This window comes from Gymnodraco acuticeps, unplaced genomic scaffold (genome assembly GCF_902827175.1).
Source record: "Gymnodraco acuticeps unplaced genomic scaffold, fGymAcu1.1, whole genome shotgun sequence".
In the NCBI taxonomy this organism is placed as follows: domain Eukaryota; kingdom Metazoa; phylum Chordata; class Actinopteri; order Perciformes; family Bathydraconidae; genus Gymnodraco; species Gymnodraco acuticeps.
In genome coordinates, this window is record NW_022990501.1 from 5542520 (window position 1) to 5564057 (window position 21538).

The window sequence follows — 21538 nt, forward strand, 5'->3', positions numbered from 1 at the left end:
TAAATATCGTCCTACTTAGTTTATAAGGAAATTATGAAGAGGAACAAATGAAATGATTTGAAAATGATATCTATGTAGGTGCTGACGCTGTTGGCGGTTCTAGTGTTAACATACATTTAAATAAAATATGTGTAATGGCAAATGCCATATATGATTTTCTTACCTGGAATTCTGCCTTTTTGAACAGACTTTTTGAGTCCTAGCTATATTGTCTGCAGTTCTAGGGTTAATATGAATCTAATATGATTGTCATCGGTCTAAATTAGATTTCAAATGATTAACTGTGTATGTAATGAAGATCATAGTGTGGGTTGAATCCATTTTCATAACCACTGTCTTTTAACTGATTTAAATGCGGAAACTGGGCATATTCATCAGAATTTCTTATGACTTGACTTGACTTGCTTGACCTGAGCAATGACTTGACTTGACTTGCTTGACTCTCACCACAGTGAATTGGGACTTGCTTGATACTTGTAGGTCAAGACTTGAGACTTGCTCATGACTTGCACATGTAGGACTTACTCCCACCTCTGGTCAAATGCAGAGAAACCGTTTTGTTACATAGTACCTGTACTACGTAATGACAATAAGTTGAATCTTCAATCTTCTTCTTCAAATGACTGGGATTCCTATCATCTCCATTAGCTCACCCAACTCCCTCATTTTGATTTCCAAATATGAGTTGCAAAAGGTTAGTACCTTTACCTGTATGTGGTTTGCTACAACACATTCTAGTTTAGTATTGTATCTGATCTTATAAATGTTGCACAGCCTGATAGTATTGATGAATTCCCTTGAAAGCTTGATATCATAATTATATTTAAGACAATATTTCAAGCAAATTAAGAAAAGAGGCTTTTAATAATAGAGAATTTGTGATAATAAAGTCTTTAGAGAAACTAGGAAATGTGTTATTGAGGGTCGTCTGTCCTGAGCAGCTATTGGATATATATTAACAGCTGATATCAATATATACAGCAGGAAATGATCAATGAACATGTGTGAAAGGAGTGATTGTCAGGATGTAAGTTCCAGCTAGTTTTGAAAATACATCAGTGATGATCCATAAAGTTAGGAGCTCTTCAGGAAGGTATTTGCATGAAGAAATCCAGCTGCAGTGGAAAAACAACTAAACACTGCAGTGTGTCAAGACTTCTGTTTAAAGGTGTGTTACTGCCACCTGCTGGCAGATCGCTGTCAGTGAGAGTAATGTCGCGACCTCACACTGACAGCATGGCAGCCAGTGGAGCCAGTTCTTCTTCTGAAGTTCTAAACAGTGTGGTTCTGCTAATCAACATTACTCACAACTGTTGTGCTTTCTTACTTAAGTCCAAAGCTGGTCACAATGCTATCATGTTTGTTAACTCCCTCTGCCACGTTTAATGCTGTCATGTGTTGCATATTTTCTGTACATGGAACATGGAACACGACCAGGAGTTGGATAATAACAAAAGGAATAGTTTGCTGTATGATATTGCATTGATTTGTATTAGAGTCAGCGTTGCAGTGTTATCTGATACTATTTAAGTAGAAGCATGGCTGTGTAATGCAGTGACTCACACTTTGTTTGTCCTACTTTCAGATAGTTGTGGTTTGTAAATCCAGGTTTTGGTTTTCAGGCAGAATATTTGTATATTTTAAAGTACTTTTGTTCTGGTTGTCTATTTTACTTGTTCTGCAGGAAAGTGAATAAGTATCTCCCAAAATGTTGAACAACTTCTTTCAACTGAAAAGTAGTCTTTCTTTAATTAAAAAATATTATTTAAAAAGTTATGTAAAATGACTAAAGTAATGCTAATATCTAAGATTAGCCCTCGATAAACATATAAAAGGATTCAGAAGAACAGTGATGGAGTAAGTTTAACTGTAAGTCCTCCGATCTACCACAAGATGGCGCCAGAGCTCTGTGAGGAGCTAAAGCAGCACTGCAGGACTGTCATCCAATCAGCTGACAGTGAGTGTGCACTGTAGCCTGTCTATGGTCTGCACATAAGTGTCATACCTGAGGATATTAGACCAAAAAGACATAACACCACTGACCCTCTGTTACTGTGGAGTTTATATTGTATGGAGCCTGTATTGTCAACAGGACAATACAAACCTGAGATTTACCAACTCTATAATGTTAGTTAGTTAATATGTACGCCACTGTTAATACCAATGTTCATAACAATTAAAAAGATATAGTTTAAACCTATAAATAGATACACGTATTTTGAGTTCCTGAGACATTGTCTTCATTTTTTAGTTAATTGAACTGATACTTTTTGGTTTACTTGGACTATTAAGTAAGCTTGACATAAAGATATACATTTAACCATACTAAATTGTATTGCTCTTTTTTGTGTGCATGTGTCTGACGTCAGTAACGTCGGTAAAGGTTGTGCCCTCAGGAAAGCGCTAAAGGCCTGCAACATGTTGGCATCATTGCTCTGACAGTACGTTTTAAACATTCAAATATCTTCCCATTTCTTCTTATTTAAGGATATTTGTTGTTGTTATTATTGTTGATGTTGGCCAGATATTTTCTAGATATAGCATCAGTTGAGTCAGGAGATTCACAGAAACGTTGATTATTTTTCTTTTTTTTGGTACGAAGCTACCCTTTCTTCTAAATCAATGATAACTTGTAGTATTTATAGTTAGACATGTGGTTTTGGAGCTGTCAGTCTGTTTTCCGGCCTGTATTGACAGTTGGACTAGCTTCTTGCAGATGATACAGCGTCTCCTTAACCAGCTGAAACACAGCAGCTCTGTCTCTCTGTTCCGCAGATAGCTCTGACACGAGTCGGTCCTCTCCTCTGTTCATCATGGAGCTGCTGCAGTGATGCTCTGCTCTGATGGATGTGTGTCTGACAGCAGCTTCCAGCAGCATCAGCAGCACTGCTGTGTGTTTGCTGTCTCCTGTTCAGGCCCCAGTGAGCGTGTGAGGGACGGAGACATCTGTATTTTCCAGTTTTAGCTCCTGCAACGTGCTGCTCAGTGTGTATGGGAGGACACAAGGAGGAGCACGCTCGCCTTGCTGCGTGGCGAGCCGTGGACGCCATCATTGTTGTATGAGAGTGGGATATAAAGAGGGAAATATGAAGTGAAGATCTACATATATGGGGCATTCTACCGAATTAGTACAAAGTCCCACAAAGTCCCACACAAAAAAGAAAAACTATTTAACAAAACAATTAAGTATTCAGACATAGATATTTACTGAGATATTATGGTCTATTTAAACACAAGGCATTACATTAGATAGTGATAAGCTTAATATATACAAAAACATCATTTATAGGGTACTTTCTATTGGGAAGTATAGCTGTCCCCAACCCTGACATCTACATTTCAATTTCTGTAAATAACACTTACATTTTTGTTCAATGGTGTAATCATAAAGATCTTCTAAATAGAAGATCTTTATGATTACATTCAAACAGAAGTTGGAATATTTAGATTTATTGTAGGCATAATTTCTTAATAAAAAAACTATACTCAAAAAATTTCCCCACTTTTCATGTCACTACCGAAACACAAGTGGTTTTAGTCCAATAGGTGGGCCTAGGGCCTCATTTATAAAGGGATATACGCTCAAAAAATGGCGTATGCCAGTTTCTAGGCAATGTTTGCGATTTATAAAATACTAACTTGACGGGAAAACGTGCGGTCCTCCACGCAAACTCTGACCCATGCATACGCACTAAGCACAAAAACGGGAGAGACGAGAAACTGCGACACCGTTGGCAGAAGGAAGAATGGAGAGAAATATGTGGAAATAATACCATAAATAAAATGTTACCTCTCATTTATCATATATGAAGAATTCATTTGAGAGAGATGCACAGGCTGCAGTGGAGATGCTGCGCACAGCTCGACAGCTGGGACACAAACCACCAAATACAAAAACATAATTCAGATCCAGTCGTCATGACTCCACTCCGGAGGGATTCCCCGATCATTTCTTACAGTTTCTCATCAAGGGGGTGTCTCCTGTCCCCGGTACAAACACACTGCCTGAGGACGGCTATGTGTATTTCTTTTGTCATTAACCTTTTTCGGACCACTTATTTATTTATTTTGGTGATGATCCGACTAGGGTTGCCAACTTCCAGAAATGGAGAAACGGGGCACATGCACGTGTCCTCCGCGCGAAGATTTTCGGGTTTTTGGCGGATTTAGATACTTTTTTTTGTTACTTTATTTTGGTTTTAGGGTTAGGGTCAGGTTAGGGTTATGTTATTTAATTATTTTGGGGGAGCCAGCCCCTAGGGTTCGAAAATGTTTTTGGGGGTCAAACCCCCCAAAACCCTCAAAATGCATAGAAAATGCATTTCACACAATACAAACACAATGGTCTTACACCTGCATTAGGCTACTACATCACATTGTACATCAGCATTTTCAAATCGGATAGGTGGGCACTAGGGAAATCTGGGCACCTCGATGTACAATTGGCTATTTTGTCCAAAATGTTAAAAAATAAATATTTGAAAAATGGTATTAAGTAATGCAAGGTATACATGATGTGAACATGCACGGTACATCATTATTTGACTTAATGTTATCCTTCAACCAACCATTTTCCCAGCATTTTCCCATCAATCAGCTGACACGCACACACACACACACACACACACACAACACACACACACACACACACACCACACACACACACACACACACACACACACACACACACACACACACACACACACACACACACACACACCACACACACACACACACACAACACACACACACACACACACACACACAACACACACACACACACACACACACACACACACACAGAGAGAAGACCCGAGACAGATCTCCACTCACGGGCTTTACCCAACTGTGTTTTTCTTCCACTGTTTGTTGTAAGACACAAGTCTTTTCTTTTTAGAAGGGCCAGGGCCCAGAACCACATCCTCTCTCTCTTCTCCTCTTTCATTATCACCTCCTCCACCGGCAGGGCTCATTTTCCCACACGACTGAACAGGCTGACATGCCACACAAACAATGATGCCGCGACCGCGGCCCACCGGAGAAAATCTCACACACCCACACACACGTGCGAGCATTGTGCCTGCCCTGTCAACTGAGCGGTCCTAGCGCCCTTCGCATACAGCACACAAACACGCAGCCAGACACACTGCATTGCGCGCAAACAGAAAAATATTTTTTAATTTTTCCCTTTACACGGGAGTCCGGGACAAACAAAGTCCCGTACGGGACACGCCCCTTTTGGCTCAAATACGGGACGTCCCGGCTAATACGGGACGGTTGGCAACCCTAGATCCGACCTCCATGCTGTTACTCTGGTTCAAACTGCATCCACCAAACAATATGATTTATCTCCACCTCCCCAAAATAACCAAAATCTGACACGGTGTGAGATGTCTTTTTTAGCTGTTCCGTCGTCATTTCCTGCGATCTTCTTCATGCAGTCAGTCAAAATTAATGAATGAATGGGCGTTTCTTTGACTATTTATAGGCAAATATGGGCGTTACGTGAAGCCCGCAAAAGTTGCACCGCATTTCGAGTTGATTGTGATTTATAAAGGGAAACCGGCGTAGGAAGTGCTGTACGCACTTTCCTCGCCGGTACGCAATGTTTGGTGAATCGGAAAAAAGTCGGAACATTTCTGTACCTATTTTTTGGATTTCTACTACGTAAGCAACCTTCCCACGTGAATCCTACGCACGGCGTTATACATGAGGCCCCTGGTCTTTAGCCACACCCCTGTATTTTTGACTAGGCAGTGACACTGCATCCCTGTCCCTCGTGGCTGAATGGCAAGTAGCTATATCCCATACTTTTGATATAAATCTGTTCCAAAATCTGAAAATCGGCGTGTAACTTTGAGAATTGTCACTACCGAACACATATATCTTCAATTAAGTAAACTTTTTCGGGGTTTTGTGCAAAGTATTAGGTTTTTATGTGTGTAAACCTCTTCAAAAACGTGTATGCTAGCCATGCTCAATTTTAGCTAGAATCGTCACTACCGAAACATTCAGGGCCGCCCCTCCCTACAGGCCAATCACGCAGGCTGCATGGGGCCCCGCCTTGCGCAGGGGGCCCCGCCCAGAGGGCCTCAGCTGCTGTGCGCAGTTCTCCGCTCAGTTCTCCGCGCACCCCCCGCGAGAGTGAGAGGTGAGAAGGGGAGCACGTCTGTAACCCGAAACCGTTGCAATGAATTGACATCTGACCAATCACGGCTTTGATACAGCCACTAGTGCAGGTGAAGAGATGTCGGTGAAAAGACAGTTTCAGTCCGGCACAAGGAAGAGGGGAAAAAAACAAAACATGAAGAAACTAGAGCATCACTCGAAGGTGGGTTATTGTATGAGTCAAATGTACAACTTGCGAATGTTGTATAAGTCAAATTGCCAATTGCCATATTAAAACATCAGCTGCAATTCACGACATGAAGAAGGCAGCGTCTGCAGAGCATACAGGCTAATGGAGATGCAGTTATTTCCAGCATTCTTTATTTAACATTCATTCAAGTATGTTATGCCTTTTATCTGCAAATGTACAGGAGGAAGAGTGATACACTGTCTGTCTAGTTGGCTTACATAACAGTTCAAGTTTACAGCTTAAAAAACATGGAGCATGTTTTCCCCTTTTATTCATTTTTATGTCAATTTGCACATTTCATGGTGATGCTCAGCCTCTCCCCTTAACTCCTAACAGTCATCATCATGTCAACCACAACACAGAAAAATACTGATAGAAATGTGTGTGTAGTTGTTGATACATTGCTGACAGAGGGAACTACGTTTGAATACAGATTTAAGAAATATCAGTTTTTGAGCATGTCATAAGCATGTTTTGTCTTGACTATATTACAACTAAATTATAATAAAATATAGTATTTATATTATTGAATTGATTATGATTATGATTATTATTATTAGTAGAAGTAGTTTATTTGCATTCATTATATTTTAATCTTTTTGAGGCTAGTATTTGGCAGGAAATGCAGACGTACATGCACATTTGCCTCACTATATACAAAACTAACTGTGTTGATACTAATAATAAACAGGAATTATATTTATATAAGTAGCCTACTTTGTTTCCAAAAAAACGTGTTTCACTCCTGTCGGTTGGGGGGGGGGGGGCCTCATCTCACAATGTCGCTTGGGGCCCCAAGTTGGCCAGGGGCGGCCCTGGAAACATTCACTACCGAAACATATGGTTACGTTTCGGTAGTGACAAAATTGAATGGTAAGCAGGTAAATCCCACCATTTTGAAATAAATGTGTTTTAAAATCTGAAAATCAGTGTGTTTGTCACAATCTGTCTGTGTTGTGTTTTGTCTTGTCGTTTTCCGTCTTTGGTTTCCTGTTTTATTTTGTAAAGTGTTCACCCCCCGTTCCTGCCTGTTGCTTTCTGTCTGTTTTCCCTCCCTGATTACCCGATTGTGTTCACCTGGTGCCCCTGTGTTTTCTCCTCCCTCCTCACCTGTCTCTTGTTTGTTTGATTAGTCCTGTGTGTATTTAGGTTCTGTGTTTTCTGTTAGTCTTGGTGAGTTCCTTGTCGTATTTGGACGTTGTTCACGGGGTGAGAGTACTGTTTTGTCCAAGTTTGTTTCAGTAGCCTTGAAATAAAGGAATTGTTTCTGTTCATCTGCATTTGGGTCCTGCTTGCCTCACTCAGCCCTGACAGAAGGAACTCACCAAATATGGGCCCAGCAGATCCTTTTGAGCAGGAATTGTTGGATTTTACTTTTTCTTTGGCGACCTGCTCTGATCGATGGATGGGAGCGTCCGGGGTTCAGCAGCGAGAGGCTGCTCTGGCAGAGGCGCGCCAGATAACTATGGAGAAACCAGGCTTGGTGAGATTCTTACCGGGCGGGATTTTGGATTTCCTCATGGTGTGTTATCCCCTGCCTGACAGCCCCAGGCCTCCCAACTCCCGTTATGACACCACACACATCGGTGTGGTCCGTTTGGAGTCAACCCTGGCTTCTGCCCCATTGCCTGCTCCTGTCCAGGAGCCGTTCTCTGGAACTCGTCTGGCCTTTGGAGGTCCACGGAGCCTCCACACGGCTCCTAAAGGAAGGAGTCGCAAGGCCAGGTTAGCAGCCCGAGCCCAAAGATCCATGGTTCCGGCCCCAGCAGCCATGGTCCCGGCCCCAGTTCCGGCCCCAGCGGCCATGGTTCCAGACCCAGCTCTGGCCCCAGCTGCCATAGTCCCATCTCTGGTCCCTTCTCTAGTCTTTTCTCGAGTCCTAACTCAAGTCCCTTCTCTAGTCCCTTCTCTGGTCCCCTCTCTAGTCTCTTCTCGAGTTCCCCCTCTAGTCCCTTCCCTAGTCCCTCCTCAGGTCACTTATCTAGTCCCTTCTCTAGTCCCTTCTCTAGTCCCTACTCTAGTCCCTCCTCTAGTCCCATCTCCAGTCCCTCCTTTAGTCACTTCTCTAGTCCCTTCTCAAATCCCAACTCTAGTCCCATCTCAAGTTCCCTCTCGAGTCCCCTCTCCAGTTTCTTCTCAAGTCCCCTCTCCAGTCCCCTCTCCAGTTTCCTCTCGAGTTCCCTCTCGAGTTCCCTCTCCAGTCCCAACTCAAGTTCCTACTCAAGTCCCAATTCAAGTCCCTACTGAAGTGCCGTTGGAGGTTCCGCTGGGGGTCCTGCCAACTCCATGTTCTGTCCCATTGGGGGTCCCGCCGACTACTCTCCTGCCGGGGGTCCTGCCAACCCTATGTCCAGTCCCGTTGGAGATCCCGCCGACTACTCTCCTGCCGGGGGTCCTGCCAATTCTATGTTCTGTCCCGTTGGGGGTCCCGCCGACTACTCTCCTGCCGGGGGTCCTGCCAACCCTATGTCCAGTCCCGTTGGAGGTCCCGCCGACTACTCTCCTGCCGGGGGTCCTGCCAACCCTATGTCCTGTCCCGTTAGGGGTCTCGCCGACTACTCTCCTGCCGGGGGTCCTGCCAACCCTATGTCCTGTGCCGATGGAGGTTCCGCTGGGGGTCCTGCCGGCTCCATGTCCAGTCCCGTTGGGGGTCCCGCCGACTGCTCTCCTGCCGGGGGTCCTGCCAACTCCTGGTCCTCTTCCTTGGGGGATCCTGCCGAGGCTTGTCCCACCAGCTCCGGTTCCTATCCGGCCGACACCGGTTCCTGCCCGGCCTCCGGCGCTGTCCCGTCAGTGCCTTCCTGCCCGGCCTCCGGAGCTGTCTGGTCTTCGCCCTCGAGCCCGGTCCCCTGAGAGCCGCGGTCTTCGCCCTCGAGCCCGGCCCCCCTGACTCTTCCTGCCACTGCCTTCGCCCTCGGGGCCGGCTCCCTGACTCTTCCTGCCACTGCCTTCGCCCTCATGCTCGGCCCCCTGAGTTCGCCCGCTGTGGCCTTCGCCCCACCTTGGACTCTGCCTTGCCCCCGGGCCGTCCGCCCGAGACCCCGTCCTTGAACTCCGCTGTGCCCCTGGGCTGTCAGCCCAAGCCCGTCCTCCAGACCCCCTCCACCCAGCCTGTTGGTCCTAGTTTTTCCTCACCTGTCGCTTGTTTGTTTGATTAGTCCTGTGCGTATTTAGGTTCTGTGTTTTCTGTTAGTCTTGGTGAGTTCCTTGTCGTATTTGGACGTTGTTCACGGGGTGAGAGTACTGTTTTGTCCAAGTTTGTTTCAGTAGCCTTGAAATAAAAGGTATTTTTTTCTGTTCATCTGCATTTGGGTCCTGCTTGCCTCACTCAGCCCTGACAGTGTTACTTTAAAGGTCTCTTATTATACTATTGTTAGGCATATATTATAGGTCTCAGATATATATAAAACATGTCTCTGAAGTGATTTGCTAAAAATACCAAATAGATCATGCATTCTAGCCTCATCCCCCTCTTTTTCAGTCCGTTACTAAAGTGCTGATTATGGGTCAGTAGCTTCAAACATTCACACTTCAACATAAGGCATGTTATGAGTTAAGATTAAGCAATAAGGTTGAGGGAATATGAAACAACCTTGAGAACAAAATACTGCGGTCACTACCGGAAGTTTTGTAAAAAATAAAGTATATTGATTTATAAACTAAAATTATATGATACTGATTGGTTTAATGTATGTTCAATTTCAACAATCATCAACTCTGGAATCAATATGATCTGCATTATGATTTTTATGAATTGTATAAATTGAACAAAAATTAAATATTATTGATTTAAATATGAAAACCCTCATATTTGTTAAAATACTATTTAGAGAAGGTTAGATAAAACAATCTTAACAGGTTAATATAATACTTTTGTACTACCATGTGTTACATTTTCACTACCGAAACTAAATATTACTATGTTCGAGTAGTGACAATTTTTGGTAAAGGAAGAACATTCCAATACAGTCTGAAAATACGATATCAAAATGTACGGTTCTTTTACTAGATATGTGTAATTTAGATATGGTACAAAATGTATATGGACAAAGTTTGGGAAAAAAAAAACATACATTTCAAAACTGTTCCAACCTGACTTTGCACCAATTTGGTGTGTGTGTGTGTGTGTGTGTGTGTGTGTGTGTGTGTGTGTGTGTGTGTGTGAAAACAACAGTAACACCTTATACAACCATAATATAATTATTATTATCATGCCCAATTGCCCGTGTTTGTGTGTGTGTGGCCTGGCATTACTATCCTTGTGGGGACCTAAATCTGTTTACACAGTCACGTGTGGGGACTCGCCTCCCTTATGGGGACATAATGGAGGTCCCCATGAGGGGAATCATTAATTTTAGGGTGAAGACTTGGTTAGGGATAGGGTTAGGTTTTGGTTAGGGATGCGGTTTTTGATTCTCGATTGAGAATAAGTGGCACGGGCCTAAGGATCTGTGGATGGGTGTATGCAAGTGTTATTCGACATAGGGTCAAATAAGAGTTTAAGGTGTTTGGACCAATTGTTTTGCGGCGAGCTGAGCCCCGGAGATGGCTGGCCGGGCAACGGGAGCCCAGGAGACGGACCACGGGAGGGATCAGAGTGGGTTATTGGATGGGTACATGTGACCCTCTTAGTCCCTTTCATCACGAACCCTCCCTGATTTTGGGTGTGGTCTGAAGGGACCTGTCGACCGGCCGAGCCCGACCGGAGACCAGCATCGCCTGTAGGGGGGAGACACAGAGGAGAGGGGTGGTTAGGAAGGAATTTTTTGGACAGGAGGTGTATCTTGCTAGTGGGCTGAGGAGGGGATGGGAAGGGAGGAGAGGGAAGGGGTGGATGCTCCTGGATGGGAGTGAGAGGGGGGGTCAGGAAGAGGGTATTTAGGAAAGAAGTGTGTCTTTCTAGTGGGCTGAGGAGGGGAGGGGAGGGAAGGGGTGGAAAGGGGAGGGGAGGAGACTCCTGGGTGGGAGTAATAAGGGAGGGGTCCTTAGGTTTAGGGCTGGGAGATCTGGGTCCCTTAGGCTTAGGATAAGGGGGAAGGGGAGGGTCTCTCAATGGCTGCCGAGAGGCCTGGAGGGGTTTGGTGTTGAGGACAAGGTTAGAGTAGGAGCCCTGAGAAGGGCAGAATGACTTAGGGGTAGGGGATGAGGTTGGGGTATGTACCCTGGGTGGGGTGGGGGTTCTTAGGATACGGAGAAGGGATGGGGAAGTGAGAGGGGTTCAAATAATTGTGTAAAGTGGTTACCGTTCCCTGGGTCAGCCTGGGGCCATAGCGTTTTCTGGCCCACGCTGTGGCGATCTGGAACGCTAGAGGGTTAAATGGGGAGGGTGTGGTTGTATGTAGTGTGTTCTTGTAGTGTTGTTGCAGTATGATCATGTTGGTATGCATCCAGTTTATGGTGTTGGCATGTATGTGTGTGTGTGTGTGTGTGTGTGTGTGTGTGTGTGTGTGTGTGTGTGTGTGTGTGTGTGTGTGTGTGTGTGTGTGTACTCAGTTGGGGTAGATGGTTTAATGAATGCAGAGAGGATGGTGACTTGTCTGAGCATACCTGGGGGGAAGATATGTGTGGCTATGGCTTGGTCTGTGGTGTATTTATGATGTGTGGCCTGGATGAGTGTGAAGTAATGTTTGGCAAGTTTTCTGGTGGCTGGTTCCAGTGGCTGGTATGGTGTTCTATGTGTGTAGTTGTTAATATCAGTGTCTGTTCTATGTGTGTAGTTGTTTATATCAGTATGTGTTGGCTGTGCATACTCTCCACGTTCTGGAATTGAACATTAAAAACTGTGGGCTCTTACCTGGGTATGTTGTAGTGGGACCTGGTGAAGATGTTCCGGGTGGTTGTGGTTGGAAGTCTTTGTAATTTTCTTATTGCAGGTCCAAGTAGGATGGTTGTAGGAGTCTCCTTTTTGGATTTCCAGGCGGTGATTTTGGGAAGGTGCAAGGTCCCAACAGTTGAGAGGAAGTGTCTGTTTTGTAGAGTACAGCTTCCATATGGGGCAGAGCCCAATACAACAGTTGAAAGCTCAAAACTTTAATTAGCACAAATTTAAAAGAGGTTAAAAAAGCTTGCATTTAAAAGCACTGGTCAACATTTTAAAACAGAGTACCGTTCAGTGTAGGTGAGTGGAAGTAGTCTCCTCGACGTTTCAATAGGGTATATCTTCTTCAGGAGGGAAGTGGAGAGTTGCACAGCTGTGGAGGCTTACAGTATAAGTGATCAAGAGGTTTGAGTAGACCTATCAGGGGAAGGTACATGGAGTCAGGTGATTGAGCAGGGGGTGGGGGCCCATGTTTTGGAGGGAAAACAGTATGCTGTGATCTGGTTGGATCTGCCAGGGGGTGGGTGGGTCTGGGTAGAGGAAAGGAAGGGGGGGTAAGTGTGAGAAGGAGTTTGTAAGCTCCTGACTGGAAGGATAGCTAAAGGGATAGGCTGCTGCTCCTGCACCTGGGAGACCCGGGTTTCGAAACCGGCTGAGAACACAACTAATCACAATTGTCTGTTTGGTCCAGAATTGGTCCACTGTCTGTGGGAGTGTCGTGCAAATCAGTCCAGATCAGTGGCACTGGCTGGGTTAGGTTTTGGTTAGGGATGCGGTTTTTGATTCTCGGTTGAGAATAAGTGGCACGGGCCTAAGGATCTGTGGATGGGTGTATGCAAGTGTTATTCGACATAGGGTCAAATAAGAGCTTTTAAGGTGTTTGGACCAATTCTGAAAAATGTGTATGTTGTACAAAGTTATAGGTAGAGGGGATCATGGGGGTTTGGTTTTCTAAAAAGTCAGCAGAAATCAGGGATTCTGATTCCCAATGAGATTCATTCACCCAGAGACTCCTGGGTGGGAGTAATAAGGGAGGAAATCAGGGAGCTGTGGAGGCTTATAAGTCACGTGTGGGGACTCGCCTCCCTTATGGGGACATAATGGAGGTCCCCATGAGGGAAATCATTCATTTTAGGGTGAAGACTTGGTTAGGGATAGGGTTAGGTTTGGGTTAGGGTAAGGGTTAGGCATGCATTGGTTATGGTTAAGGTTAGGATAAGTCTCCAGGAAATGCATGTAAGTCAATGTAATGTCCCCTGAAGTGATGTATACAGTGTGTGTGTGTATGTGTGTGTGTGGTGTGTGTGTGTGTGTGTGTGTGTGTGTGTGTGTGTGTGTGTGTGTGTGTGTGTGTGTGTGTGTGTGTGTGTGTGTGTGTGTGTGTGTGTGTGTGTGTGTGTGTGTGTGTGTGTGTGTGTACAGCATCAACATCTACGCCGTGACTCATCCCCATATATCACGCAAACACACCCCTGTGTCTTGGAATCATTGCTCTCATGTTTGCTTGTTTTCTTTTCCATCATCTTGGCCGCGGAGTCTGTCGAGGAGGCCAAACAGTCTGAATAAAAGATGCATCACTGACAGATTCACATGGCGGAGAAGTGAGGTAAACCCTCGGGTGAGTCACCATGCAACAGGAAAGTTGACACGTTAAAGCACTTTATCGACAAAGGTGTTGGATAATGTCATGACTCACAAACTGAGTGTGTTCAATGTAGAGGCCTATAAACTGAATGTCTTTATTTATCACTCAAGAACAGAGGCTTCTGTACATCGAAGACCAATTCATGAAAAGTGATCAATGCAATCAAGCTTTCCTTTATGTTTTCTGTCACAGGCGAATGTTTTAAAAAGTTGTACCTCTACTGTATGTATAAACACAAATACAACAACATAATGGAGATTAAAAAACACAAGCAGAATTGAATGATTTGACTCTTTCAGGTCTGTGTCTGTAGGGTGCCTACATTTAATTTGGGACGGAGGCATGTGGCGCAGTGGAATATTGCGTAGGTGTTTGGATCAGGGGAGCACAGGTTCAAACCCCACTGCATGTCGTTGAGTCCCTGGGCAAGACACATCACCCCAAAAAATGCTCCTGTGGGGATTGTTCACAGTATTGAGTATGTAAGTCGCTTTGGATAAAAGCGTGTAATTTGAACGTTTTTTTATTGCAAAGTATTTATTGGATTCCAGATTGTGTTATTATATGAAATAGAAAAAATGACTGCTGAGATTTATAAGAAGGTCAGAACATAGTTTAAAGAAAAAAGAATTTAATACAGAAAATGATAAGAGAAATAGATCTCTGTGTCTCTTAAGTTAGAATATTACTGTCATGCACCAGAGCGTTATGTAGGTTGAAAGAAAAAGATGAGTCATGAAATAGGAAATAAAATGAGTTTGGCATTTATATCATCACCTAAGAATGAGAGTAAGAACTACAAACTAAGATGCTTGTTGGAAGATGCTGAAATAATAAGAGGGAAAGTTATTAACGTATTGAATTTGTTGTCTTTACAATGTAGTGATTAAGTAGGCAGACTTAGTGCATACAGCCATGCTAGCTCTAAGCTAATACTGTCATCAGCATGCTAACAGTGACAATGCTAACATGCTAATGTTTTTTTCAAGTTTAGCATGTTAGCATGGTAACATTTGCTTAACACAAAACTGTAAGTTGGAAGTCACAAGTCACTGGAAGTCTTTGTTTATATGTGGAGTGCCATGTAATCCCAAGTGGCTTGGGACATTTCCTTTATGTAACACAGGAAGAAAATGTATTCAAATGCATTAAAACAAAGCCCTATGTATAAATAAATATATTGCAATGATCAAACACTAAGTACATACATTATTCTTGTGCTTGTGGATATTACAAAAGCAAAGCGTGATCACAGTTGCATATATTCATCTGTTGACACACACAAACACACACAGGTTTTTTTGGGATGTGAACAAATGCACACAAACATACTTTCAGCCAAAATCTGTTGCTATATTATGTGTGTTTTCAAGCCTAATTTGCAATATATGAGAAGCCTGTGTTTTTGTTCCCAGTGTGCGGTTCCCACAGGCTTCTGACATAGGCACAGTCAGCAGGTTGTGGTAACATGTACAAGCATGATGTTTGCTTTACTCATCATAAATCAAAACCAGTCAGTGTTCTTAGAAACCGTTAGTTCCCAGGCCTCAGAGGCCTCTTTGGGCTTTCAAAGCCGTGATAAAACCGTCACAAGATTTCAAAAACGCTTGGAAGCTCCATCCAAAATACAATACGGCACCAGATCTGAGAAGGAGCGGGTATTATTATATGGAAAGTGTATATCAAGTTAGAGCAGGTTATTTCCTCCTGAGATGCTCTGTAAGTTGACATTTGGTGAGTGACGGCAGTACATTTATTATTTTCCTAAAAGGCAAGAACAACATATCTTTATTGTAAGACTCAAAGCTCTAAAACATGCACACAAAAACAATGCTGGAAAGTACATCTACCCAAGTACTGTACTTAAGTACATTTTCGAGGTACTTGTTCTTTACATTACATTCCATTACATTACATTTAGCTGACGTTTTTATCCAAAGCGACTTACAATAATAAGTGCGTTTGACCAACAAAATACAAACTTGAAGAAAACAGAATCATATAAGTACACCAGGTTTCATAGAGCTAAAACATTTCAAGTGCTACTCAACAGGCTTTAGATAAGCCAGTCCTTTATTAGTATATAAGTGCTTTGTTTAGCTGAGTATTTCCATGTTATGCTACTTTATACTTCTACTGTACTGCAATTTGTAAGCAAATGCACTTTTTAGGCTGCAGGTTAATATTATTAATACAAAAGCCAAATCATCTAATGGATTTTGATGTTCTTCTATGAATTAAGATACCAGCAAGTGTAAAAAGTCATAAAAAACAGTTTACTGCCTATACACGCTAGGGGATTACATGAAATGATACCAATGTATAAATCATTTGGACAGTAAAATATAAATTCCTTACATCATTTGCTTTGATATAAGTGATGATTTCTTTGACTGTTACTTCAGACTTGATCATAACATGTATTATATCTAATATATAATGCATTGGAGACATTATATTGGGGATTTTGGTTCAACTTTATTGAATTGTGATCTGCTGTGCTAAAACAAGAGTGTAATCAATCATCACAAATCTAAACAGGCCTTTTCCTCACAGCTTTCATCATAAATGCACAAGTTTCAAAATAAAACTCCTTCAACAAGTGTTGAATCTTCTCAAATGTTATATTCATTATTACCACTTTATTATCACCTGCACTTCAATATTCTTCAACATTCTTTATTATTATTATTATCCTATTTTAAATTTCATCTAAATGTTTTGATATTTTAATAAAGTTTATTATTCATATTTGTATGTAGTATATTTAAAAGATGGTACCCCTGAATGACTTTCCTAATATCATCAACTGGTTAGAGAAAACCCTCATGCTGCATGTATAGAGCCTCTGGTGAACTACGTCCGTTAACCAGGGACAAATGTTGTAACAGCATTTCAATCTAATTGGCCAGAAAATGATTTAGAATAATATCTCAGTGAGTATCAGCTCAGTTTCTTACAGCTGAATATAATCCTAAGGACACTAAAATCACAAGTGAATTGAAATAAAACATAACACGCTTTACTCATCAAGTATATTTACCTTGCACAATGTGTTAACATGGCAATAGAGTAAGAAAAGTAGATTAGACATATTGAGCATTTGTCATGAAATTTACCACAAAACATTTTGTTTTACACAGAAATATTCATACTTTCTCCTCTGCTGGGTAATCCCCAATATATCAATATTCATACATGATTTCTCCACTGATAGATTTAGTTGGACTCAGGTGAGTGCTCAGAAACTGTGAGTCTTATTATTCATTATAAATATTCCCTATTTTTCATTTCCTGACTTTAGTGAAACTACGATCCAGTTACACACATTTAGCCTGCATGTCAATGTTTATTTTATGCCTACCAACAGATATGAGAATTAACACTTAGAGGGATGGTAAATGCTGACACTTATAACAAAAGCTATAGAATGTCTGACAACAGCTCTAACACACTTAGTCATGGCTAACAATAAAGCATGTAATCTAGTTACAGCTATTGCCAGGTGGACTTTTATTTTGAAAATGCACTTTACAAATGAAATCCCTGCAGTGTTTTAACTATTACTACTATTATAACTACTACTGACAAATAATATCTGCTTTGAAAAATCATTTCCTAGCGTTCCTCTGTATGCGCCGCTTTAACATGCGATGTTTGTGTGTTCTTAGTGTGTGGAGTTCATACAAAGTGTGGCTGCTCACGGTCACGGCTGGTGCATGATGGGAGCTGATGCGCCTTGCAGCCAGCGGTGGCCCTGTGGCTGAGCTCTGTGCTCTGTTGGTGGATGGTGGGGTTAATGGTTATCTGTACTGGGCGGGGGTAGCTGCCCAGGGTTTTAACGCGTTCTGTGTGTCGGAAAATTAGGATGACGCCTCTGCTTCAGAGCGGGAGCTGTCTGCCACTTTCCCAGCAGCCCCTGGGCCGCTGACAGGGAGATGGATTATATCTGCAGCCTGCACTGCTCCCCCAACACACACACAACACACACACACACACACACACACACACACACACACACACACACACACACACACACACACACACACACACACACACACACACACACACACACACACACACACACACACACACACACACACACACACACACACACACACACACACACACACACACACACACACTTACAGAATGTGTGAGTATTTGTCAAATACACCTCTCTTTGTTGCCTCTGGCTACAAATCCAATATCCTACATATCAAGAGAAATGAAACCCTCACATGTGAAAACAATGAAAATGTTTGGAGGGGAAATTGCAGGATTTCTTCATTATTTGCTCACACAGAATAGACCATTATAATTCTAAATAACCAAACACAGAACATATTCAATAGAGACCTTTATTGAAATCACAGCAATCACAAAATGAGAAACATATACAAATATGACATTTACTGTTAAGAGAAAATACATACATTCATGGCTTTTGGAAACTGCACCAACCAATTAAATTACAGGATATTTGAACAATAAACATACCTGCAGACATGTACTACTAACATTCCTCCACCAGCAGCAGATGCTGTTCAAACACAACAAACACTTCCACTGGCTCTGGGAAGGAGGCGGGAATTGAATGAGAAAATATGGGTGTATTACAGCAGGGTAAACGGGAGTGTGTGTGTGGGGGTGTAGTAAAAGAAGACCAACCCTTGCCTTCCTTACTTGTCTTGTCTCCATCACCCTCACCTGCTCTCCCGCTCTCTTCCTCTCTGCTGATGTTCCTCTGACTCAATCCACAGGCCATGTCACCTGAGCAACAGCCTGCATATAATGAGGAACTGGATAGGGGGGTTGGGGGGTTCTTGACTCTGCTCTGAACCCCCCCCCCCCCACACACACACACACACACACTCAATCTCCACTAATCCTCCCATCTTTCCCTTTCCTGTAAAAGGATTGTAGAACAACTAGAAGCAGAGGAGCAGGTTTTGGGAGTAGCAGATTACATGTAACGGAAAAATGTAATCGGGATTAAAAAAAAGAAGGTATTACAATGTGACAGAAAAACTGAAAAGAGCATATAGTGTTCGTTGTAAAAGGATCCGATTTTATTTATGTTATGTAAACTTTACTGTTCTGTAGGCTAATACTTTAAGTGTGAATCTATACTATAATTTTTGATAGCAAATATCTTGTTTTTTTCTTTTCTAAGGTCACATTGTTCTGTTGTCTTATATAATACACTTAAGTAAAAAAACATGTTATGGATATTTCCTTTCTCTTTTATTTATTTGGATTGCATCTGATATTAAGGTAATCTAAGAGAAATGGAAATTACATTACTTGATCTGAAAACTGAAACAGACTTTAATTAAATGTATTATGTCAACTGATTTCCCATAGCTGTATTAGGTTAGTTAAAAGCAAATATTACATTTAAATTTAATTAAAGTCAATGTTTCAGTTTTTTCACTGTACATTTTTTTACATGTAAATAGTCATTGTAACAGATTACATTGTTAAAGGTACCCTCCCAACCCTGGAGATGAGATGGTACAACGTAAGGGGAGAGTGGTGTTAGAGGAGAGGGGAGGGGAGGGGGGAGAGGGAGGGGGAGGGAGAGGGAGGGGGAGGGAGAGGGAGGGGGGAGAATAGCAGCACTGGTGGGGAGCGGGTGTTAAGGAGGAACATCCATCACTGTTTTAAGTGAGTGCAGTGGGACGGAGCAGAGTAAAAGGTCGTCTCTGCTCCCTCTGCTCAGCGGGCTCCGGGCAGCCTGCGGATCATGAGCAGGCCGTCTGTCTTTCACTGCAGCTGGAAGAGTGCACGCAAAACAGGGCGGTCGCACAACAAGAACGCATCACACCGGGACATCAGAATCACAAATCCTTTATTTGTGACAGAGGGGGACATTTACATTGTTACAGCAAAGGGACAGACCAGATCATCAGAATTCCTTTATTTGTCAGGGAACTGTGCCGTACTACAACAGCAAGAGTGCAGATTCATTCAAAAGAGTAGACTTACATATTATATTAAAAAAAGTAGGCACATGTTATTAGTAATATAAACACAATAAGTCACAAACAAATAACAGAAAATAACAGATCGTAGTAGCAGTGTAGTTAAAAAAAAAAGACCATATCAAAATATAGAGTAGCTGGTACTGTTTACAGATTGAAAAATACATTTAAAGAAAAATTAGAGCGTGAATTGCACAGGATATGTATTGCACATGATATTGCACACATTTTTATGAATGAAAGTCTAGACTAACATACCCAACACATCCATCCAAGGAGGCAGCATTATAAAAGTAAGCAGGTTTGGGGAGTAACAGATTACGTAATCAGGGTACAACAAAATGTAATCCCTTAAAGTTATATTCAAATAATTAGATGACTGTTATTTTTCCAAAAATTGGGATTACTAAATAACAGGATTACAATGTCACTAAAAAGTTCAAAAGAGCATCTAGCGTTTGTTGTAAAGGATCAGGTGTTATCTCTTCTCTTAGAGCTGTTCTGTTCTGTAGGATAATACTTTCAGTGTGAATCTATACGCCTACTGCCTGAATCTGCTTTATGCTTTTCACTTTCTTTGCTTCATTTGTTCTGTTTTTAATTCAGCAGGTTCATATGTTCATAAACTAGTGTGTGTGAGCTTAACTGTGTCTGTTAAACTAAAACGGAGCATTTTCTGTCAGCTCAGACTTTATTTCTGCTTTTTTAGTGTGTGCTGCCTGAATATGCTGAATGATAAATAAATAAGATCTCCCAGCAGAGGAAACTTTCATACTAAATAAAAAATAAATAAATAAATAAAACATCTTATTGATATTTATTTTCTCTTGTATTTATTTGCATTGCATACATCCAAAATTAACAGAATTACTTTCATTTTGTATACACAGATTAGGTTACTAATCCACAGACCGTGGAGGCTTTTAAAAAAGGCCTCAACACCCATCTGTTCAATAGAACCTTGTATCTTATTTATTACTACCCTATTATTTTTTTTATTGTTTGTTTTTACTGCTTTTTATTCATTCTACCGTGTTGTGTACTGTTTTTATTTTTGTTCCATGCTAAATGCTTGTAGCACTTCGGGATCTGAACTCAGATATGAAGTGCGTTATAAAATATTATTATTATTATTATTACTGATTACACATTTTACTACAGGTAACTATTAATTGTAACATAATTTTTTGAACATTTTGTTAAATAAGTTGTGACAAATCTTACCTTTGAGTGTGGAGAGAGACAGACAGGGCTCCTAAACAAGAGATAATGATAGCAATTTAGTTTATGTACTGAAGTGTTTCATATTAGAGAATACAGGAGGGATCACCATGTCACTGGAAACCATTATAGAAAAACTGTAGCAGAAGGTCTACGTGAAACATCAACTCTTTAGTGGTGATTCCTGTAAAACACACAGTGATCATTGAAGTGTCCACCTGCCGGGGCTGAGAGGACACACTTGAGGACTCAGCAGGAATGTGTGGTCATGACCCATTTGATGGACACAAAGCAAATCAGCAGAATGTGGCGAGGTGAGCTGAACATACTGTATGTGTGTGTGTGCTACAGCGACCACTAACATCTAGCCAACATGGTGTGAACAAAGAGGTTGAGTAAAGTGTTAATAATACTCGTAGACCAACAAAATGAAAACGGAGGAAATTGTATTTGGTCCCCCATCTGATTCTCACAAAGTCCCCCAGACTGAACAACTAAAGCAGGTAGTG

General features: G+C 42.0%; 1 long non-coding RNA gene across 1 annotated transcript in view; it reads right to left on the bottom strand.

The window, feature by feature from the left end:
• Positions 1-18168: 18168 nt before the first annotated feature.
• Positions 18169-21538, bottom strand: part of LOC117552886 — a 53187-nt gene continuing 49817 nt past the window's right edge. Inside the window, exon 3 of the long non-coding RNA XR_004570049.1 lies at positions 18169-21063. This is a non-coding gene — a long non-coding RNA (uncharacterized LOC117552886). The remainder of the gene's footprint in view (positions 21064-21538) is intronic.